At 34.8% G+C, this 25,513-nt stretch overlaps 1 protein-coding gene across 5 annotated transcripts in view; it reads right to left on the reverse strand.

Annotated features, from left to right (window-relative positions):
- LOC5570552 (protein peste) overlaps positions 1-25,513 on the reverse strand; it is an 83,450-nt gene that overhangs the window by 46,984 nt on the left and 10,953 nt on the right. For 2 of the 5 annotated variants that reach the window (XM_021854040.1, XM_021854036.1), the window contains one exon: positions 7,142-7,393. The exons of 2 other annotated variants lie outside the window; for them this stretch is intronic. The gene's annotated coding sequence lies outside the window, so the exon portion shown is untranslated. Of the gene's footprint in view, positions 1-7,141; positions 7,394-7,597; positions 7,852-25,513 lie in introns of those variants that run through there. One more of the 5 variants, XM_021854038.1, reaches the window with a different exon arrangement.

The following is a 25,513-nucleotide window of genomic DNA, read 5'->3' on the forward strand; positions in this document are numbered from 1 at the left end:
CTACACTCGCATTTGAACTTTTTCCCTGAAAACCTCGGCGACGAAAGCGATGAGCACGGGGAACGTTTTCATCAGCAAATGAAAATAATGGAACGTCGTTATCAAGGATTTTGGGATGAAGCGATGATGGGCGATTATTGTTGGTTTCTCTTTCGAGAAACAAATTGCAAGCAAAACAGACGGAGTGATTCAAACAACCATTTTTAAATATATATTTTTTACATGTGAATTTATAGCTTAATTTAAGGAAGCTTTGAAATATATGAAATGAACTGATTGTTGTAGAGATAATAAGTAGAGATAAAACTTATGTTCTGAGTGAAGTAGAAGCTCTGTTAATACACACGCCCTTTTTACAGATTAGTCGTGATCTAAAATTATGGATTGATAACACAACATTAAATCTTAACTAAGACTTATTAACTGTTGAAAGTTTAAGCAAATCTAAATGAAAATGCATTAAATTTTCTTCATGTTGTTGAGATCGCTTGAAAATCGTAAAAACTTCAAAATTCAAGTGTTCTACAAAAAATGCCATAACATCTTCAATTTTCAACCGATTTCAGTCATTAGGTACTTTTTTCTTTTAGTTTTTTACATACCTTGAGTTCAACATGATAAACGAATTTTAAAACATCAGCATCGTGCTTAAAACTTAGCTAAAAGTTGAAAATTTGGTTAAATTTTACTCAAAAATATCGAAAAAAATTGATTATGCCATAAATATCTAGAAAACCGTAATTTGCACAACAAAGTGATGTTCAGACGGTAGAAAGCATATTTAATTAGCTTTATTTTGCTAAAAAAAAAGTTTAGATTTGATGCTCTAAATCCGGAGATACATCAATTTTAGCAAATGTACTTTTTTGAAAAAACCAAAAAAATCAAATATTGAGCGTATCTCAAAAACGGTTCTACTGTGAATTTTTTTGACATTTTTTTGGATTCAGCGTACGATTTTACATTGAAAATGAAGCTCAGCTATTAAAGTTCATGACTTTCATTTTTATTTGTAAACTAGTGTAATTGCACATTTTCGCAGCTGTGAAAAGTTTGTTTTCTAATTCTCCGATCCATGGAGAACTTTTCCTGTGCACCAAATTAACCACTCCTTTCGTCAAGTTGGTGTGGTAGTATGGTTAGCGTGCACGCATCGCGGTTGTTTTTAGCAATGTTCTAGGTTCGAATCCCGTCGCCGGCACTAGTTTTTGTTTATCCACATAGTGATAATTCTCGGGAGCAGTTGGTGAGCGAAAATATGATGGAGTGAAAAATATATTATCCCCGGAGTGGAGTGATTTTCGGTTATCCACCATCGTAGCTCCAGCGAAAATTGGTGAGAGCGATAAAAGATGTTCACGTGAGAAAGCGAAAAAAACCATTCTCCTTACGTGCGAAAAATCGTACATTTAGCATCATTGATACGAAAATTCAGAACCCTGCCAAGGCCTATATTCAATGGAGTCCTTGGAGGACCTAGAACATCGGCACAAGTTATAAAAATACTCATTTTACTACTATGAATAGATAAGGGCCTGTGCCATACCAAAAAAAAAACATCAAAGGATCGCTAAATATGCCAGTACATTGCAGGTATATATTCCAGGAAGTGTTTGGATGAACTAGAACACCTGTTGTACTCACTTAATTACCAAAACTTGGATCTGACAATACAAACGCTTCTTAGAAATTATCAATCTTCTAGGGTCCAGTATTGTGAGATATTCTTCTACATAGAAATGATAAATTGATCTCCGTTAACTCATGTAGAATCAAATGCCCAAACTCCAAAGAGTTCTTGGAAGACCTTAACTTGCACACATTTTGGCCTGATTTAGAACTCAATGTATTAATAATATGTTAATGGTGCTAAAAGAGCATATTTTTTTCTAAATAATTTATATTAATTTCATACAAGTAGACTCCAAACGGCAAAACCTCGTTTTACGAACTGAGCTCTCTCGTTTTGCGCACTGATTCAATTTACGCATCTAGTTCGTAAATTGAGGTTATAGTGTAGCTAAATTTTTATTTCTGTTATATTTTTATATTTGGTAGGTTTTAAAATATTCCATCGGTGGAATTTTGATTTTTTTTTTTTCACTTTTTAGTTGTATTTCAGACTAAACCAAATAGACTAAAACCAATCAGCTCATATAAAAATTATGGGAAAAAAATCGTCGATAGATTATTTCAAAATCTTCCCGATTGTGAAAGTATATACCAAATACTGATCTCTAGCCAGAAAAAATCCGATGTACATTCGATGTTTATTATCGGCTGGTTCAGACATATCGTGAACTGCAATCTATTGACCTGCAGCTCAGGCTTTCTGATCATGCTAGAGTTTTTTTTTCCGAAGAATATCAATTGCTTAAAAAATCTCTTGAAGAATTCCGTCAAAGATGCTTTACAAATTCTTTTAAACAGTTTGAAGTTTGAAATATTATCCTGTCAGTAATTTGTTTAGGATTTTCTGGAATAACTGCGACTTACTCAAAAAAATAAGTTCAAAATCATCAAGCAAGGATTCACAAAGTCTGGAAAGAGTTTACCAAGTTTTTCCAACTTTGTCGTTTTTCCTGAAGTTTTTCTTCAGATGCCATCAACAAATTATTCAAAAAAGCACGGCTTGACAAATTCGCAGTAAAAAAATATCCATTAAATGATTCTTCCAGGTGTTATTGTAAGGATGCCTCCTCATATTCCACAAGATTTTCATAAGCAATGAGATTCAATTGGGAAAATATTCTTAGCGATTTCTCAGAGAAGTTCTTTGCAGATCTATCTTCTTTTTCACAGCAAATTTTCTTAGTGTATCTTTACATGGAAAAAAAATCATGAACAAAAAGTCGTGATTTCATAAAATTTTATGTTTCATGATATCATGACTAAAAGTCATGAAATCGTGACTATTATGCAAGAATTCGTATGCTCAGGGCGTTACACAAATCTAACTGTCACTTTCTTCAACTTAGTCAACGTGTCTCGTGGCGATCAGTGATCTTTTCTAGTGAAATAATAAAAAAAGTTTTGTTTTGAAAAAGTTTAAATTCTTCGGAACCTTGTCATCATATCGATGACATTCTTGGTGAAAGTCTCGTGAGTTCCCACATTGTTTCACGACACAATCAATGTACTTACTTAATTCTGACTTTGCAGAACCGGGCAATGTTTGACTTTGACCGAAGATTTTGCTTGACAAGCTCGTCGACGATTTTAACTGTTCGGAAGTGATGCATGCCCCACGTCCTATAACAGATCAGGTCACAAAAGGCCTTTGCCAATCGGATGATCCAGTTCCACTTTCCACATCCGCAGAGTTGTTTAGGAGTGTTCCATGACTCATGCAATCCACAAGCCCAGGGACCATTTACCAGTTCAATTGATGCTCGTAACAACATATTGCGTACAAACCTAACCACCGAATGTTCGCGTTCCTGCTAAAGATGTCACACTCGTTAGGTTTACATTTGTGGAATGTTTTCACGGTTTATTACGCAACTATCGGCACAAAAGCAGTAACAACTTTAATCTTTATTTTATTTGTTTACCAATGGCAAATATAAACTGGGATCTAAATTGACGTATAATGTTTCGTTTTCATGAACTGAGTTCATGATTCAGGGATCCTGCTTTATGATTTCATGACTCAACTTGCCACTTTTCAGCACCAAAACTGGAATCATAAATGACAGGCATCTGAATACATGAAAAGTGCTTATGTTTTCATGACCTGTATTCATGTTATCAGATCCTGCTTCATGATTTCATGACCAGCTGACATTTTTCTTCGCTTTAAATTGAAAACGCCGGCGTTACGGTAAAATGCTTCATGATTTCATGACTTTTGGTCATGGTGTATTTTCATAACATGAAAACACACTTTCCTCCCGAAATCATGACTCATTCTCCTTATTTCGAGTGCCGCATTTTTACCCGTGTAATCAGATATTGTAAGGCGCTACGAGATGAATTAAGAGATTATAGCAAGTATGTGGTAAACACATTAGGAAATATTACACAAATAACTCTTCTGTACACATTTGTTGGTCCTGAAAAGAGCCGATTGAATTGTTGAATTCGAGTATCACGGACACCTTTTGACGGCGCACTGGTTGAAATCCTCCTCGCCCGATGAGATTTGCGGTGGCGATGACGATGGGCGCTTCAACAAGCGGCTTTAGTCGCGGCGGCTCCGATATGCGTGTTGTTCCATCCGCGTCCCATTGAAAACTGAGCTGAGAATGCGAAAGGCAATCGAGACTTGCTCGCCGACCGTGTTCACAGTCTGACGGCAAAAAGAAGAATGAGCGAAGAAGCAGCAATCGGTCTTATAGTGCGAAACGGAACGCAAAAGAAGCGTGGAAACTGCTTGAACAGCATTCGAACAACCATGACATTTGTAACATTTGTTTTGAATAGAAGAGCTAGAAATTTTAAAAAGAATCTTTTGTCCCACTCGAACTTTGGCCCCACTTCACTCTACAGGTTATTTTTGCTGTACTCTCCCAAAATTCATCCACGGAACTTCAGGAAACTTCCCAAAGATTTCGCAAATATTTTCTAAGTGGATTGAGTTTGTATTTATTCGAGAGGAATTTTCAATGATTCCTACAAGAATTACTCCAGGGACACCTTCGAAGATTTTTTCAATATATTCTACACAGATCACTCCATAGATTTTTCTAATGATTCTTGCGGAGATTTCTTCCAATATTTATGCTAGATTTTTTCGGTATCCGTATCGAGTTTTTTTTTTTACAGGAACTCAACCGGAATAATTGCTTCAAAAGTTCCCCTCCAGATTTCTAAAGGAACTTTTCTAGTAATTTTAACGGAAAATTATGCTGAGATTTCTACATACTCCTGCAAGAATTTAATCTGAAACGATTCCCAAGATTTTTATCGGATTTCCGTCAAAAAGTTTTTCATATTTACTATGATTTTTTCAGGGATCGTTCCGGTAATTCAATTCTTGAAGAAGAAACATAGTATACAGAACTGCTTGGGCACTTCCAAGATTCACTTTGGTATGGGGAGTCTGTCTTTTGGTCGAATGGTCTGAAGCTTTGTAAAAAGGAGCACTTCCATACGACGCTTATTGTGGCCAATTATGAGATAAGTAGGTTTTGAAAAAAAAAACCTTCGAAGTCAATCATATTTACATGTGTTTTTGATATATTTATTAGGCAGAGAAACATTTTGCTCCTCGTGAGTACATATTTCGTTCTTTAAGTCACTATGAGTAAACCCTTAATAGCATTAAAGTTAAATATTATAATTATTCTTAAGTATTCTAACTATCAAACCAAAGTTGAAGTTAGTTTTTTAGTGTGTATATTGTTTCAATACAGTTTGGAAACATGTACTGCTTCAGCAGCATAGTTTCCTCGCTTCAAAAGCATCAAAAATTGTAAAATAAAATTTTTGTAGACACTTCAGTGGTCGAACCTGTGGAAAACCTGGAAAACGGCAGAGCACCGGAAACTTTTGTTTGTCATTGTCAAACAGTACAATGCCATGAAAAAAAAACTGCTCAAACAATGCTACAAGTTACTATTTTCAATAAGTTCCTTTTGAATGAACGTTTGACATATCATAAAGGGATTTGCATTTGCAACATTTTCCCTAATTCACTGTTATTAAAGGAAGATACATTCGAGTGAGATAATAAGCCCAGATAGCCGCAGCGGTAAACGCACAGCTATCCAGCATTACCAAGCTGAGGGTTGGGGGTTCGAATCCGGAAATTTTTTCGACTTTCCAGAACATAGAGTATATTTGTACCTGTCACACGATATACAGGGTATCCGCAAATCATTCATACAAACTTTGTAGGCATGGCTGCATAATACGCCTAAATGTAGGCAATTTCCCTTGAAATAACCACATTATTTGACAATAAACGATTTTATTTGCAAAAAAACAGTACTTGCTATACTTTATGATATCAAAAATGAGTTCAGTAGTTCATACTTAAGCTTATACAACATTTTTAACACTCAAAGTTGACATGTAGGCATAGCACCAGTAATTTGTTTAGCACCGACCTTTCCAAATGTATTGCTTACACCTTCAAAAAGTGTGAATATTTCTATGCAAAACTGACCCTAATAGAAATGAAATAGTTCAAAAACATCATTAGACATCTATAAACTAGAAAACATGGAATGTCTGTGGTGCCAACGAACCTTCAGCATCCTTGGGAGGTAATGTTTTTCGGTACCGACCTGATCAAATTCACCCCAGTGATCAATTTGCCCCCGGATTACGGTACGTTGCAGAACTCTACCCTACTGCAATCAAGATACCACTGTACAGCACATATTTACCATGAGCCACTAACGGCTATTATCAGAGCATTTTCCGCAGTTGAGTCAGAATTTGAGTTGGCGAGACTTCCTATAAGTTCCTATTTCAAAACAATTTTTGGGTAGATTTTTTGGGAAAGGGCCGAAAGGAGCTTCAAAACCAATCCCCTTCCTTCCATTTATGGTTGTGTACAATTTTTAAATCAGGTCAAAATCCTTCAATCAATAAACTGTTTGAAAAAAGTTATCTTCAACAGAATGATGGTCCAGATCAACGAAAATAAAACTTTCTCCCATAAACAGTTCGAATATTTCAAACACCCATCAAAATTTACATGTTACGAATTGATTGAAGGCTATTCAGATTTGCATGTTTGCTCTTCTAGGTATAGAAAAAGCGTTTGACCGTGTTTGGCATGAAGGTTTGCTTAATAAATTAAAAAAACATTAGTTTCCAATTAACATAAAGTTAGTAACATTAGTATAAATGTTATAATTAACATTTAGTTAGAATAATGCAAAACTATCTTTCGAATCGCTTTACGGTAATTTTCAGATCTCCAAATCTGATAGACCTTCTGTAAAAGAGGGTGTTCTTCAAGACAGCATTCTGGGATTGCAATATTGCACAATATTATCACATCTGACTTACCTAAGTTACTTTAAGCATCATTGACTGAACGGCACCACCAAAAAAAATCCAGAATTTTTGGTTCCTGTCGAATGACCACATAATCCAAACTGTCACACAACAGTTCAGTATCGCTCGCCAAACAGAGATAACGTACTCTCCCAAGCCAATTATCGCAATTATCGAAGCAACGTACCTGAACAGGTGTCCCAGCTTGTCGCCGTTGTTACTCGGGATGACTGCTGATTCTCACCAACCCCTGGACATGGTTCTTCCCCCACGATCACTTCCACTGCACTCCCCTAGATACTGATAAGCTTCTCTGCGAATTTCATACACTGATAACAAAACTCTCATTCAGCCTTTTTTCTGCACCACTCGATTATATGGGTCTGGTTTCTGGTTCTTCTATGGCCAGGGATGATGAGGTATTTTTGTGCAATGCATACTGAAAAAAAGACCATTCAACTATTAGTTGAAGCAATTTCCCAAAATTTTTAAATTTGATTTTCAGTAGTTAGGGGATAATATATCCCTAATACAATTCAATCGGTTGAATTTCTTCTCCAGCACTTTTTCATTCAACAAAAAATAATACCGGACAATCCCTGTACACGACACTATACATTCTGATTCGACAAAACCTACGTACCCATCAGCCAAACGAATCTCCCCGTTTTGCGTTGGCCGTTGTTGACAAAATGATTGTGTTTAATGCGCCAGGTGTTTTTTGCGGACTGTTTATGACTTTACTACGGCAACGTTTAGACGGAGAATGAATCATACGTTGTTTTTTTTCCTATTTTGCGTAATAATTCGTAAATCGAACTATTCGCAATGAAATGTGGTAATCGACGTAGAACTGATTTAGAACTGGAGCAGTAGTTTTTCTCTGATGGGTTGCCGCCCAACAAGTGCCCTGATTAGTGTCTGTACAACGACCACTATTGATAGGAATTTCGTACTTGAGATCGTTATCAATCGGATTGTGTAGTGCAATCGTAGACTTGCTCGCTGAAAGGGATCATCGATAGGTACAAGATTATTACTGTTTTATATAAACGGGAAGTGAAAAAAATGTTTGAGGCGGTGGTTCTCAAATAGCCCATTAAAGGTAGGAATCAAGAAAAATAGCAGAAATAGTCAGATTATACTGTAACAAATTTAATCAGTTCGAACAAATCTGAATGCTGTTCTATTGGTCCTGCTCTTCTAGACATAGAGAAAGCATTCGACAGTATTTTGCATGAAGGCTTGTCTGTAAAATTTAAAAACTTTTATTTTACAACATACCATGTTAGAATAATCTAAACTTATTTGTCAAATTGTACACTTCAGGTTAATTATCAGAACTCCAGGTCTGAAAGACTTCCTGTAAGAGCTGGCGCTCCTCAAGGCAGCATTTTGGGATCAATGTTGTACAATATTTTCACGTCTGACTTACCTGAGTTACCTCAGGGATTCCAAAAATCTTTGTTTGTAGATGACACAGGCCTTTCCTGCAAAGGACGAAGCCTGCGTGTCAATTAAATAGATTGCAAAAAAGTTTGGATATTTTTTCTTCATACTTGCAAAAGTGGAAGATTTCTCCTAATGCTTCCAAAACTCAACTAATAATATTCCCACGTAAACCAAAAGCCATTTATTTGAAACCTTCACCTCATTGCTGTCACGATGAGAGGGATTCCAATAAATTGATCAGATGAAATTAAATATCTAGGGCTCATGGTCGATAAAAATTTAACTTTCAAAAATCACATTGAAGGCATTCAAGCTAATTGTAACAAATATGAAAAATGGCTGTATCCCCTTATTGAAAGAAAATAAAAACATTGTCTTAAGAACAAGCTTTTTATCTTCCAACAAATTTTCATGCCAGCCATGTTGTATGCTGTACCAATATGGACTAGCTGTTGTAATACCAGGAAGAAAGCTCAGCAAAGGATTCAATATAAAATTTTGAAAATGATTCTGATGCTTCCTCCCTGGTATAGTACTAATGTGTTACATAGAATATCCAATGTTGGAACTGTCAAATAAAATAATTAATAATTTCAGGCAAAAATCGTTACAATCTTCTATTGCCACGATTAATGCGTTATATATTTAGGTTTAGTAAATTGGAAGCGTTTTTTTTATCTTTTATAAGCAGGTGAAATCAACTCATCTGTAAAAATTCCTAACTGCTAAGCCAAATTAAATGTAATATGTTGTTAACAGAATGTTAATGGAAGCATAATTTTGTTATACCAAATTAGGATGATAGTGTTATCTAACACAGAACACCTAGATATAATAAATGAATGTAATGTTTGGAATGATACTAATAAAGAAATAAAAAAAGCTTTGACCAGTAATGTTAGGGGAAGACTAGGTAAGAACGCCTGCCGGGGTAAGACGAACCACCTCAATTTTGGCGTGAAAAAGGCGGTTTTCTTGAAAGTTCACCAAGCATTTTATTTATATATAAGATTTTTGTCATTCTGAAGCATTGCTGGTGATATTTACATCAAATTTTTCATAACAAATATCCATAAACAATAAATAAATTTTCAAGGCTTCAAAATATTACAAGCTACGTCGAGAAAGTTTTATTCTTGATATTGACACATAAATCAAAATGTTTAGGAGCGCGGTCTTACCCCGTCTTCTCCTAAATGTGACAGAGGTTCTGCATACTTTTAATCGCTGAAATGTTTTCGATGATTTTTGAAAGGCTTAATGTGCACAATTTGTATGCATGCGTGATATTGGAACAATAATTGCATAAGTGATCTTCATTCAAGAATTGGACATTTCCTCAAAACTGTAAGAATACAATATGCAACGAAACCCATTTCTGTATTCTTACAGAAATATTTACAAACAAATGTTTTGAACATTAATAATCAGTATAAGATTGTTCATGGAAATCTGGCTGTGAAGTTCATAGAGAAATGAATTCAAAATGGTATAAAACAGTGGTGCTCAACCTCAAGTGCATGAAATCCTCATGATCCATAAATGCGACCCATAATTTCGTAGAATACACAAATAAGCTTCTTATCATTTTAAATTCAAATGATTTTTAAATCTGTTTCAGAAGATGAGCTACGTATATGACATAAACCTACCATATGAAATCAATAAAAATTTGCATGATTTTGCAATGAAACCAGAAGTGTTCGATATGGATCGTCAGGTGCTCCTAAGAAAGCTACAGGAACAGGCTAGGACTCTGAAGCATCTCGCTGGGAATCCACAGGATACCACCTTCAATTATCAGAAATTTGCATAGGATTCCGATAGTAAATGACATGGGCAAGAGCTAAGAATTCTGAGGCTATGGCTTAGTTTTTTAGGATTCCACTGCGAAATTGCTGCAAATTCTCAGCTCTTCGATGTATATTTTCAGAATTCTATGATTCCCAAGCTTACAATCTACAAATTTCGCTGGAAATCTATTCAGAGTCCTCCAAATTTTGCTATAAATATACTAGATATAATTAGTATCCCGCTATGAATTATAAAACGTCCTTTAAATCTCAGGAATTTACTTGGAATCCCTACTCAACAAACATTTTGGTGGAATAAGAGTTATTCAAATTACTCTCAAGCAAATTTTAGAAATCCGTTTATACTGAAAACTTAATCGATTGGTCACTAGCTGCTGGTGACCATTCCATTAAGATTTCAGGTCAAACGAGAGTACTGTTCTGCAGATTTGTGCTCTTGAAAATTTGAAGTGTGGCTTCAATGCATACCTTAAGCTGAATATACTGTTGTTCAGCTACTAATGCTACTAGAATAGATTCCCTAGAATCCCGCAAGGAACCCATAAAGTCCGCTAGGAATCCCTAGATTCCACTCAGTATCCTTAAGAATCAGCTGAGAGGATCTCAAAAGCATTCTCCAGGATTCAGTTAGTAAACGCCTAGACCTAGCTGGGAATCGCCAGGATCTCGTAAGAAACATTTTGATTATTTTGTGTGGCTCGTATCCTTGATAAAAAAAATCAACGGTAGAGAATGTTGGATAGTCTCTTACAAAATCGAACGTCATACACAATCTCTAACAAAGCGGGAACATCAACACAGAAAGTAATTTAACGGATACATTTTGTTCTATCATTTTTGCTCATGTTCTTGGAGAGTTTTGAGTCAAAAAATAAGGAACATAACGTGAAGGTCCAAAAAAGACACCGGTGGGTCGTCAACTAGTGTAGCTTCGGCCAAAATTACAAATTATATGTTCACACTTCTGAAATTTACTTGAATAACGCAATTTATTTTACGAATTTCCATAAGAGCTAAGACGACTTTTTGCGGTATACTTTCACGCATACAATGCATGTAATTACACAATGGTAAGAACTGTAAGCTGAAAATACGAGACAATGCTTGTGCTTCATTCGAACGTGTTATTTCAAATCTGATGAAAAGCTGTTTTTATTAAGTGAACCTACTGACAGACTAAAGTGGGCTGGTCACACAGTATGGATGCCTGAGAAAAGACGTTGGAACTCTATTTGAGATACTAATACACATTAATGACGCCATGAAACGATGTGGATACATAAGCAACTCGACGTAAATTAGCTCGTACGGGAGCCTCAATAGTTGCTGGGATGTCTTGAAATATCAACGAAAATGGTGCTCCAGAATGTAGTCGGTGTGAAATTGATCTGTTTTTAAATGTCTTAAGCAAAAGACATGATGATATTTAAAAAGAATCAAATTTGGTATTCCAATATGTTGCCAAAAACGGAGGGTGCCAAAAATAGAGTATGCCAAAAACGAATCATGCCAATAACTGGAATCCCACTGTATTTGTTTTATTCCGTAATCTTTAAAAATCAAGGAATTCGTAAAGACCGGACTTGGAAAAAATGAGACACACAAAAAGGATCAACAAAAATTCATTTTAAATCTGAAACATCTCAAAATTTCAAGGATTTAATAACTATATATTAGCTATGTTTTAGCATAATTTATTTATTGAATTTCCTCCCCCAAGCTGCATGCTTGTACATTTCTCTTAACACTGCTCATGAGATCTTGGGCGAGGCTTTGCACGTCTTTCTTATACAATTTCTCCCAGTTTTTTTCAAAGCTCCATCGGTTTTGAATGTTTTTCCGCTGTTCTTCAATTTCCTCTTCAATATCGCCCAAAACTTTTCGATCGGACAAAGTTCTTGTGAATTTAGCGGGTTTACCTCCTTCGGGACCTCATTAACGCCCTTTGCTTCGTACCAATCCATTATCCATTATCCAGCGAATTTATCCAACTTTCTCTTCCAGTACTTTTCCGGAACCTCCATGCGCAACATACCGACAAAAAACTCGAGGCCGGGGATTTGTTTGGTGTCCGCCTTGATGTAAATCTCGTCGTCCATGACGAGGCAGCCTGGCTTGACCAATCACTCACGGTACAGCTTCCGCACACGCAATTTGACCACCGTGTTTTGCTTGTCAGTCTAGTTTGGCGCTTTCCTGACCTTAAAAATACCGTAGCCCAGCCCACTTCATGGTCGCGGGACACGGTGCAATGGTGGATTCCAAGCCTTTTGCCGATCCATATGTGCAACTGATCAGAATTATTGATCACCGTGCCCAAGATTTGCTGACGTAGCTCTTCTTGTTTTGAATGCATCTTGAAAACTGTGAAAACTACTTGACAGATCGCGATTTTGTACACATAAGTGTAACACTCTAAACTAGTTTTACTCAAAACTTCATTATTTTTCACCCACCCGTTAAAAAGTTGCCGCATTTTTTCCGAGTCCAATCTTTATGCTCTAAAGATCGCAAAATTCTGAGGCAACTCTAAGAATATTGATATTCCAGATTCTGCTTTGTATGTACAGCGATGCTTATGAGTGTGCGAAGCATAGTTTCACCCTACGGTAATGTGTTGCAAAGGGGAACGTTCCGAAGTCTGCCCAGCATATCTCGCGAAACATTACTAAAGGACCTATTTACAAATGAGAGATTCTCTCCTCTCTCGCTCTCTTTCGGTTATAACAATGGAGTACTAAAGCTTTTGAGAAGTTTTTCACTACAGATCGAAAGGCAATTTCCTTGAGTAGCGTTTCATACAAAAAACGCAACATAAGAGGTTAATGTGACTCAGTTATTGTACATAGGTCCTTTAGTAATGTTTCGCGAGATATGGTACCATAAGTATGATGTAAAACATCCTAATGATGTTTAGAAAAACAATAATTGAAAAATAAAATAAAAAATTGGTTCCGATTTTGGCAACTGAAAATGTCCACTTATTTCTCTCTAGTTTGCATCGATACAATTGATTGATAAGCTCACCCTTCGTTATTTAAAAGTTACACCATATTCATAGTGATAATTAGCAAAATACTAAAGAAAATATATAATTACTGATATGTTAAATTCCTATTCAGTGTTTTACTTGGATGCAAATACCGAGTACAATTACAATGTTAATATAATAAATAGTATTGAAATTTATTCAACTCCGTAATGCCATAAGCTACATAAGTCTCAAATATATAATTACTACTTTACTTTTGTTTTACACTTTTGAATAAATGTCAAGCTCGAATGTCACTAAAGGTATTCTTATACTTTGTCTGATGGATCCTCGGATACCTCGGAATTTTAAATATGAAATTTAAAAAATATTTTTTTTTTTCATACAATATTTAGAGCCACAACTTAACAATCTGCGAAGGAAAATTTAAGGTTCATTCAAGTTCGATAAATTCTTGATTCCAGCTTTGCGTGTGGCGCCGCCAGGTGCGCACAATTTTGAATCAACTGACTAGAAAAATGATAGTTCTTGACTTACAGAACAACTGTCAAAACTCGTGCTTCTACCCTACTTATCTCTCTATATTAGTTGTATTATTTTAGCAATAGTGCGCTTATTGTCCATCAGATGCTCAATACAGCACACAACCTCCGACATTATGTTAAACGTACAAGAAAAGTAGCGCTAGTAAAAGCGGAAGGCGCTATTCGGTTTAGTGCCAGAACGGCTATATACCAGAATAGTCCATTTTACGAGACGTTTTTGAACAGCTGATCGCTAATTTTATGAATGAAATTTTGACATAAGGCGGTGTCGTAACGTGTGAAAGTACCCAGAGTCGCATCAAAGTTCACGTAATAACTTGTTTATTCATACTAATTACATCAAACCCGCAAAACACCGTGGATAAACTCGTCAGATTGATGAGTTTCCTCGCATAAAACACTTTTGTTCTGAGTTCATTTGTACATTTTGCTTCTCTCCGTACACTCGTACAAAGTAAGTCGAATCAATGCGTAGCAGCTGTCAAATCAACATTTGTTATCATAAGTTTAGTCGCATAAGATTATAGGTTAGTTCGATAGACTATTTATACACTCGCATTGTATGTTATTATTCATCGCATAATATATGCACGCATATCGCCTCCACTTTTGTATGTAGAAGGCTTTTTCGCGACATCTTATAAGTGAAATTTTGCACATACAAAGCCTCCAGGTCATTTCGTTATACGTATATTTTGGTTGTCTGGGTAACAGCAATATCATCAGTGTTGCCGTTTCGTAAAAAGGACTATGGTGGTGATCATACTTATTTATCAACAACATTGTGATTACATGAATCAGGTTTTTAGAAAACTTGATTGTTTGATTAACTAAAAGGGTCTTTACTTGCAGGTAATATTCACACAAATTAATTGTTAGCTGATACACGGACAGCCATTCTAAAATGAAGTGAAAAATAAATCAAATTAGCGCCGAAAGCGACCGGATAGACATGTTACAATTGCACACTAGCAGCATTATGGTACAGTGACCTGCGTCAGCTGTATGAAGAACAATGTTTGACGTGGAACATATGCTAGTTTGCAACCCTGTTGAAGATAAGGGACGATGGAATAGAACGCGAATGAAGAATGGTGAAAATTCTAAAATTCCACTTAAAAATACTCCAATGTTGTTGTTCTGTGATGAAATATGCTGTAATTGTTCGCCTCAAATATTGCAACACTACAATGTACGATGAAACTAATTCGAGTGTTATGTCTCTTTGTCTGTGAAACTACTATACCACAGATCGTAAAAGTAGAATGAACCTGCCATGTGCCAACTGTTGATTCCCCACTCCTATGAATGATTATGTTTCATATACCCTGTGATATCGTATCTTTATCCGATACCGACTTATCAATGTTGACCTTGTTGGCCAATAAATAAAAAAAAACACAGTCAACTCTCTGTAAATCATTATTCAACATATCGATATTTCCAAATTATAAAACAAAAAATCAGTGTAACTGCGATTGAAGAAATTATCGAGATAGCCATGTAAACCAACTTTTACTATGGTTGTATTACACGATATTAAGATACGAAATAGCGAGTTATGGAGAGTTGCCTGTATGTATATTTATATGTAAGTAAAATTTGATATAGCTGCCAACGGATTTATGCAACATTTTGTACCATGAGCTATGGTGCTTCCGCTCCAACTTGATTTATCTGCCAAATGCGGCGACTTTAGCCGGTTACTGATTCTGAGCTGGCATCGTTTACTTTTTCAAAGAATTGGAGTAAATCATTTAATTGAAACGACTGCTAGAATGAGGTACAATTCTGAAACACTATGTATGAAGCTCCTCTTTACTCAGTTAATTAGTTCGGCTACATCCCGAATAAAAATTTACAATTGTTTTAATAGTTGCACTTATTCAAACACCATGGTGTACTATTGAATCTATGATTTGCTTATTGTTGAATATGCCAACAAGATTGATATCGGTATATATTTGTTTTACTGAAACAATTACAATTCTTTTTATTTGATAAACTAGCTGTGCCACCATCCCTCCCCTTGGTTATGCGACCTTGCCGCGATGGGAGGGCATAATCCATTAGCCCATATGATGGAAACCAAAGGCGTAACCTGTAGTGGTGGTATCACATTTTGGCATTTTTTTTTATTAAAGCCGCGTCATAATTCATATGGCATAGACGCAATAATATCTCGCATGTGATCCAACGGACATTCTGCGTCATTGATAGATTTGATGCCCATGGGGATTTTTTTAAATTTCCGTACAAAGTGGGCCGAAGGGTCTCAGATTTTCATGAAACTTTTTCCACAGGCAGGGCTCATCAATATATGAATAAAAAAAAATTGAGCAAAATTCAGGGTCGCTTATTTTCCCGGAAAACTCAGTTGAATTTTTTTTGTTTTCCTCTGACACTACTTACTTTGAAAAATCATAACTCAAGAACGAAGCATCGTAGAAACAAAGTTTTTTTTTTATGAAAATGAAAGCAAATTTTCTCAGGAATAAAAAAAATATTAACTGGAAACAGTTTTCCACAAAATTTTCCACCGTTGAGAAAATTCGTAAAGAAAAGCCGAAAAACTATGTTCCAATTAGTGGAAAACTTTCAAAAATATATTTTTGAGAAGGTAATTTCATAAGCTTCAATCGCTGAAATTTTTGAAATGTACTTTTTATTCGTTTTTGAGTTATGGTCAATTTTGTGGAAAATGATCATATAAGCCTTTTCTTTGAAAACCCATATTTCAATCGAAGCATCGGAAAAACAAATATTTTTTATCAAAGCAATTGCAAATTTTCTAAAACATCTGAAAAAAAGATATGGGATTGGTTTTAATGAAGTAAAAGTCGGAATGGATGATATTTTTCATGAAAAATTACACCGCTAAGAAAAACTGAAAAAAAAAACTATTTCTGCCTACATTTTTCATTACACTGAAAAGGGAATCTTACTTTTCTATGGAACAAATAAAATAATAATTATTTTATTTTTAATTTTATTTATTCAATTATTCAGTATATAACTTACATTTTCATCTCAATACTATCTATTTTTTTCAACCGGGGAGATTCACTTTGGTTGCTAACACCAGAAGATTTTCGTTTCTTTGTACAGTAACCCCACGCAGTTGAATCACCCACAATTTATGAATCAGCTGATTTTAAAAGACAAAATTATTATCAAACTTATCACAAAACATCACAGAATCATTTTTAGCGATAAGCAACACATAGTGTTCAGCCATTTCAAAGCTTTTTATCTAAGAAAAATATCTCTTGATCGCGGTATGAACCGACAATATTACTAAATTATTTTTGTAGCTATTTGGGCTTTATTTTTGGCCAACTTTGTAAGCCGTGTGGCTATTGACGCTAAGCTAGAAACGACGTTTTAAAGTTTGTTTCAAAGATTTTTTTTGAGAGATTAAGCCCCAGACAACTTTCACAGATTCAATAATCATAGCTATAAGAGATAAATGCGTATTTATACGGATTTGGCTAAGATTTTTGAGTAAAATACTTGATCAATAAATTGTGGGAAATATACACACCAGTCACAGTTTATGGATCAGCGTTCAAACTACTAGTGCTTAGTATTTTTAAAAATAATTCTTAGTTTGAAGTAATTTCCAATGTAAAATTTTGTTACGGGAGAGCAAAAGTGTTTTGGGACCGTTCATAAATCACGGATTTTTTTTTGTGGAGAAGGAATCTGAACATACAAATGAATTTCCATGATTTTGGAAAAAAAAAACAAATTCTTATGAAAAAAGTTATTAAGGGGGTTTAAAGTCTTATTAGGCTAAAAAAATTGTGGACGTTGTTAATATGTAAGGCCTCAAAAATTATTATGTTGAATAATTTTTGGATAATTAAAAAATCCTAAATTTGTGAGGACCTAAAAAAACAGTATAGACGCAAAAAATGTAAAGAATTTTTCTAGTTGCACCCGATTAATTCTCCATAATTTTGCTATAAAAACCAGGTATTGCTTCTGCAGAAGGACCAAAAGCAACGAGTGGAAATAAAAAAAAACTGGTTAATCATTTTTATGATCACTTTTGTTGCACGTATGTATGTTTTTTTAGATTAACTCCCAGGCTAAACTGTTGACCCATAACGCGGGTAGATCACCTATTTGTGGTGCGTTATGGGGTAAAGATCTACCAATGAATCCTAGTCCTGACTGCTTCAAACGAAGAGGACAGGATGCCATAGTAATCAAAGGAACACTATTAGTCCTTGTTACATTTTAAACCTTGTTAAAAATGGCAAGTCTCGGTTTTCCAGTAGCCGAGAATGATCTTGAGATAAGGAAAAAATGAGTCGAAATCAAATATTTATTTTCTAATCTTTTATTTATTTAGTTATCTAGTTTGAAGAAGTACGGACTAAGATTCTGATGCATGGACAATATCGGTGTCATTTCTTGACTTTATCAAGGGATCCGATTTTGACTGATAAAGGGGGGCACCTGCGGAGAGTGACCCATCACACTCTTCGAAGGGTATAAAAAACGGAACCTTTCAATTAGAATCCTTTCCTGAGATCAAGTTAGGAAAGGCAACTGTAAAAAAACGAATAGTTTATCACTTCTCGATAGTGACTAAGTAACACGACATGCACTAAACAAAGGACACGGGATATATTACAATAGATCAAATATTGGTCGCAGTGGTTTATGTTCCGAACAGAAAAAAACTGTCGGCTCTTTTATCAGACCCATGGAGAAGTAAAATATATTCACACTTTTAAAAATAAAAACATCGGACAACTTTACTAATAAAAGAAAAATCGAATTCTCAAATTTTCATACAACACATTCAGCTTCAAAATTTGCTTCTTCTCATTGGAAGAATGATGATGACTGTTGTTCGACACGAGGTCCAACCGCAGTTTAGTTCGCTATGGGTTGATCACAAACAATTTACGAATGGTACACAAATTATGTCACGCTAAATTTTAACTTTTTCAACACCCCTTCTTTTGTCATACTTTTTGTATGAGTCCTCCTAAAATTTTGTAAGGCTTCTCACGCTTGGCTCATCGATTTCAACATAACAAACTCATTGCGCAAATCGATTAATTGACCAACTTGAACATAATGAAATGATCATGACACAAGCTAACCATAAGCAAAACACACATGTTGGGTGATGATCTATGCGTGCATAGGTTGACGCATACAAATCTAAAAGGAAAGCGTCGGGAACTTATGTGGAAAAATTTTGGAATTCCTGTAATCGGTTGATGAATCAACCCGTGAAGCAAAAAAAAAGGAATTTGATGTGCAACACGGATGAAGTCTGGGGACAGTTTAAAATTTAAGTATGGTCTAGTCCTCTACCGTGAATCGTGATAAAGTCCACTTCCGGCGTACGAGTAAAAGTGAGTATAATTAAAGAAGACTACAAGACGGTTAACCTCCGGATATAATAACCGTTGTCCGAGGCACTGTTTTAATAAACATATGAACTATATAGCATTTAATTGCAAAATAATTGAAAGTAAATATTGTTCGTTTAGTTGAGGAATAGATTCTCGTGCACATTTTCAACGTGGAAAAATAAATACTCACACGTCAGTTTATATGGCACTTTCATAGAAGCACGCACCTTGCATCCAATGTACAATCCAACATAATGCGTTACATGTACGTTACTTGTTGGTTTTGTTAGCTACGACGCCATCCAATATATGGCAAACATGGTGGGAGAATATTTTGGTGTGACAAAATTATTTAGGTGTGAGTCTATTAGAGGGCAAAATCCTCAATAACTGATTCATAAATCGTGTTCACATTGATTCATATTTGTGGACATTTTTTTTGCCGATTCATAAATTGTAGTTTAAGACAATGTTCAAATAAGTGAAAATTTCAAATGATTTCAACAATTTTAATGACAATATTGTGCATGAACTGCAGGTATATACCCCACTTTACAATTTGGCATTGATTTCAATCAAAAATATTGTTTATTTTGCTCTCTATAATTTTTCAAATATAAGCTGAGCCTTAAATGATTCATAACTGTGGGACCAGTGTATTATTAAGAACAAAGCATGCTGTATTTTCGATTGTATAACATTTTGCGGTAATCCACTTCGCGGTGTACCATTTCGCGGTTTGTCATTACGCGACACGACATTTCGCGGTTAGTACCATTTGGCGGCATGTCATTTCGCGGTCAGTACCATTTCGCGGTGTACTGTTTCGCGGTTTGTACCGAAATGTTTCATATATCTTAACAGAGCAATTTGAAGGACTGCAAGTATTCAAAAGAAGGGTAAATCTCCGATGAAAATATTATTGATGATAATGCCAACAATTTTCAGTGCAACTCGTAGGAAAAACCACACCGCGAAATGGTATAGACCGCGAAATGGCATACCGCGAAATGGTACTAATCGCGAAACGGTAAACCGCAAAATGATACACACCGCGAAATGGTACACCGCGAACTTGTTGACCGCGAAATGGTTAACCGCGAAATGTCGGACAACCGTATTTTCTTGGTTTTCATGTGCATCTGAGAATTCACTAGCAAAAATGCTTCGTTCGTCTTTTGGTATAAATGAATGATATTTTTTTGTTCCAGGAATTGGAACAAGGCACAATGGTCGGGCTCCATAGAAAGGGGCGGCCAAAACTACCAAAAACTTTTTTGAGATTTTTATGATTTTTTCAATTTTAAAATATACCTCATGTGTTATATTATTATGATCCTTAATTGAAATTGAACTAAAATTTAAATTTCTATGATTTTTATGACCGCAAACAGGCTGAAGTCAAAAAATTGAAAAATGTAACAATAAAATAAAGCACAAAATTTATAATTTAGGAATGCAATATTTCCCAAAAGTTACCCACTATCTGAAAGCTTATGGTTCAACACTTTTATCGAGCTGAGGATGGAAAAAAATATTTGGTTTAAGTTTTAATACTATTCAATATTACATTTTAGTAATTTTAATGATTTTGAATATGAAAAACAACTCTTGTCGCGTCATGTCGCCGCCATTTCGAATATTGCACATCAAAAAGCATCCTTAGATATTACAAAAAACCTTTAAAATTTTTGCAGATATTTGCTGATTTGCAAGTTAGAGCTATTTGAATAATTCAATATTTTACATATATTTTGACGATATTTCTCATACAAAGTTTATTTAAAATTTATTTAACCACTATTCATACACATTTTGATCAAACTAAATCAAATATAAACAAAATTTGTGCTTTCAGCCCGGTTTGATAACAATTTTAAATTAAAAAAAATATTTTTTTCAAAGTTACGTAATTTGTGAATAATCCCTTCTGGAACAACAAAAACGCCAAATAACATATTCAGATTACATATTTCATCGATTAAGGCGATAAAAACAGTTTTGGCCAAACTTCACTTTTTTCCGACCATTGTGCAAGGTTAGAAAATCTTTCCTGAAGTAGTTTTTCAGCCTCTGAATAGTCATTTTCAGTTGCATAGATAAATTCCCAATCTTTTTTTAAAATTGGTCTTTCACCTTTTTTGCGACACAGTCCAGTCGAAAAATTGTTTGGCGTCATTAATTTCTGCTGACTTTCTAATACTAGCATCTCTAGCCATTCGCTTAATGTTGCCACCGATACCATCACAAGGACCTTTTCCATGTGAGGTTGGGAAAAAGTGCCATTCTGCTTTAATTTTAAAATCATTTTCATGGTTGCATACATTTTTGAAATTTAATTTATTTTTGTATTGCTCTCAGCAACCATCAGAAAGATAAATGATTTTTTCAAGCTCCGGAAATTTGGTTTTCAATCTTGAAATTAGTTTTGTTTGTAAGCTGGAATAGCTAATCGGGTTATCATTATTTATTTTCCTTAACGGTGAAAAATGTCCTGGGAAACTTATTCCATTTCAAAAAATCTCAAAGTTTTGAGAAAATTTGATTCCAATTTGACAAAAAAAATGTTTATATGACGCTTTTATCTTCAGTTATGATATTCGAACGAAAAGACTTGTACGAGAAATCTGGACATTTTCCACAAAACTATGACCAAACACAGGAATTAAAAAGTAGTACATCTTAAAAATTTCAGTGATTGAAATTTATAGAATTCTGTTCTCAAAAATATTTCTTTGAAAATCTTACATGAGTCTCAACGGTGGAAAATTTTGTGGAAAACTTTTTCCAGTCAACATTTTTTTTTATTCCTTAGAAAATTTGCTTTCATTTTCATAAAAAAACTTTGTTTCTACGATGCTTCTTTCTTGAGCTATGATTTTTCACTACATTTTTTACAAAATTGGCCATAACCCAAAAATGAAAAAAAAAACATTTCAAAAATTTCAGCGATTAAAGCTTATGAAATTACCTTCTCTAAATATATTTTTGAAAGTTTTCCACTAATTGGAACATAGTTTTTCCGGCTTTTCTTTACGAATTTTCTCAACGGTGGAAAATTTTGTGGAAAACTGTTTTTAGTTAATATTTTTTTTTTATTCCTGAGAAAATTTGCTTTTATTTTCATAAAAAAAAACTTTGTTTCTATGATGCTTCGTTCTTGAGTTATGATTTTTCAAAGTAAGTAGTGTCAGGGGAAAACAAAAAAATTCCAACTGAGTTTTCCGGGAAAATAGGCGACCCTGAATTTTTCTCAATTTTTTTTTATTCATATATTGATGAGCCTGTGGAAAAAGTTTCATGAATATCAGAGACCTTTCGGCCCAAACCCGCACGGAAATAAAAAAAAAATCCCTCCATTTCAAATAATTAATCTATTCAAAGTCGATATTAATACTATTGGTGACGATCAGTTTGCCTTTTGCTAACCTGAATGATCCGTAGCCACTCTTACTATTAGATAGCTAGACACATCGTTATCACATTTGACGTAGGGAATATTACTCTGAGGAAAATTACTAGCAGATTCACTGAGTAGAAATAAGTGGCGACAATCTTATTTTAATATGGTTTTTACATTGTCATAATAAGAAATACCTCTTTTGTAAGAACGGTATAAATAATCCCATTCCAGCTTCATTTTCGCAAAATTTACAAGTAGAAAGTAGGCGTTGTGAAGCATTGCATTTGTCACCGAAAAGCGAATCTTGTAGCAGACTGTTATAGAAGCCTAAGGTAATTTTACTCTTAAATAATCACTTTAAAATTACTATGGAAAGTAAGACGCTGAGATCGATCATAAGGGTACACTTGCTAGTTTGCTAAATTGTTGAACAGACAATGAAAGTGACTTTTTTCTTTAAGGATATATAAAAGTAAAGACCTGAAATTAACTAGAACTAGTACCTGCTAAACAGCCTAATTTTGTTAAGACTTGACGACAATTGACATTTAAGACTCTTATCTCACGTAAAAGACAGGAGTAATCAGAGTAGCACTTAAATGACAAATTATTCAAAACCATTTCGACTAGACAGTATTAGTAATGACACTACTACTTCAAAAATTCTGATGGAGCTGCTGATTTTCACAATGCTTCCTTTTCTCAGAAGCAAGGGAATATGGGTTTTTTTAAAAACTACCAAGTCACAATACTAATAAAAAAAAACAGTGTTCATGTGTGCGCCATTGCCTAGTCCGTCTGAGTATTGGTCCTGGTAGAGGTGAAACTTGGCAAAAGTCAGACCGAGGGTTCAGCCTTGACAAGTTAAGCTGTCAGCACAGAACAGATAGCCATCTTAGAACAAAAAGCCATTTTCGGCTAGAATATGAGGAAATACGTAGAAGAGTAGGCGAATAAAACATTGTTTGCCCCATCGGAATTTAGAGTGCAGGATATTGACGTTAATTTCGTCAAAAATGGTTTCCTTCGCTCGTATAATTTGTTTGACGTTATATAAACATTATTGATCTGCCATCACAGTAAGCCTTGAACCTAAATCGGAACATTTGTCAACAAAGGCCCGAAACTTTAAGCATTACAAATATAAACAGTTTTCCCCTGATAATTGGCTTTCACATCCTTTTGGATTGGGAAAGTGTAGAAACATGGTATGGCAACAGGTTACATGCTATATGTGGGACCGGAGTTTTTGACATGAACCAACAACTACCAACCTTCTTCAGCCCCTTGCGGCACGGTGAATGAATTTGTTATCGAAAAAACGTTAAATTCAATCATGTGCACATTTTTCTTCCATCGTGTAATGCTCAAGCATTAACCATTCAAGCATGAGCAATCATCAAACAAAATTTCGTTCGAATTAAAGCCAATTCTCATGGAAATCTATGAACGCATTTCAAATTTCATGTGTAGTGCAATGAAACACGCAGCGGCTCTTCCATCACGATCGCATTAACACTCTCGTGAAGGATGTGGTTGACATTATTCATTCATTCCTATGAGTTGAGTTTTCTTTATTGTTTTCCACCAAAGGTTTGCTATGATGTAAGTAAACCAGAAAAAATAGCTGTCAGTCTGTTGTGCAAGTTTCTAGACGAGTACAAGGTTGATTAATTTATCGTGGTGTTATGTTATTATATTTCATTGATATAAATGAATACAATTTTATTTGCACCGGCACCATTAGTTTGAAATGCATGAAAAAGATTTTTCTCCAAATCCTCAGACCGCATGTCATGGCACGTTATATAGCGCATCAGATTTGCTATACAGATGACAATTGATGGCTGACTTTTGATTTATAGCCAGTGAGGAGAAACGATTACCTAATTCTGGTATTCTACCAGAGTGCTTTCTCCAAAATTAAAAACAAATAGTGCATTTATTAGTTTTTGTCTCTGTAGTTTATTAAATGGAATGTATACTAATCGTTGGTAATTTATCTCCACGAATTTCTTTAAAAATGCGGGTCGAAGTGCGGAATTATATCGAATCGATTAGGCGTCTTAAGCTAAGTATGCTGTTTCGCTCAAGAAAACTAAAGAAATTCCCTGACTGAATGGGTCAAGAAATTTCCTACAGGGAGCCCCCTTTGAAATGACATTTCTTTTCTCAATTGCGTATTGGGATCAAAAATGTGATTTTCTTGACCATTTCTGGGGAAAAAATTTTCCACGCATCGAAATAGGCGATTCCTTTTCTTGTCAGTAGGAAACCAGCCTTTAACCGCAATGTTGAGCGTAGATACCAAACTAATCCGATATTTCTAATATGATTTGTGGTTGTATCATAATGGTCGCCAACTCTAAAACTAACTCCACTTCATTGTTTTTTCTCAATATGTACAGAATAATTATTGTTTGTATAACTGATATTAACATGTATGAACATGAGCCTAGTTCAGTAAACCAGCAGGCCGATCAAATGTCTAAATGTTTCGAGTCAAGAGGCAATATAAGAAAAAGTTTAGAATATAGTTTTTGGTGAATTTACGTACAATTGCTGACCCGACATCCCAAGTATCATTATATTAACCGAATAACTACTCTACATATTCAAATAGGCGAATTTAAAATCAATAGACCTGATGAGGAGAAGTTTTTTTTTGTTCAAAATCCTCTGAATCCCGAAAAAAATTCTGGAGACTCTTGAACAAATACACCAAGCGTTTAGGTCACCTACCATTTATTTTTAATTTAAAAAAAAGTAAGGTTTAAAGAAATCTTCCTTTACTCTCTTCTTAGTCTGATCATCAAAGAAAAGAAAGACCCGAAAAAGTTGAGAAAATGTTATCTAAAATTATGTTCAAATTGTAAAATAACTTACTGCACACATTGTTGTATAAGAAAAATAAATTCCAAATCTGAAATATTGTGTGAAATTTGCATGGTATTATTTTCTTAATACAATAC

The sequence above is a fragment of the Aedes aegypti genome, chromosome 3 (genome assembly GCF_002204515.2).
Source record: "Aedes aegypti strain LVP_AGWG chromosome 3, AaegL5.0 Primary Assembly, whole genome shotgun sequence".
Taxonomy (NCBI): Eukaryota; Metazoa; Arthropoda; class Insecta; order Diptera; family Culicidae; genus Aedes; species Aedes aegypti.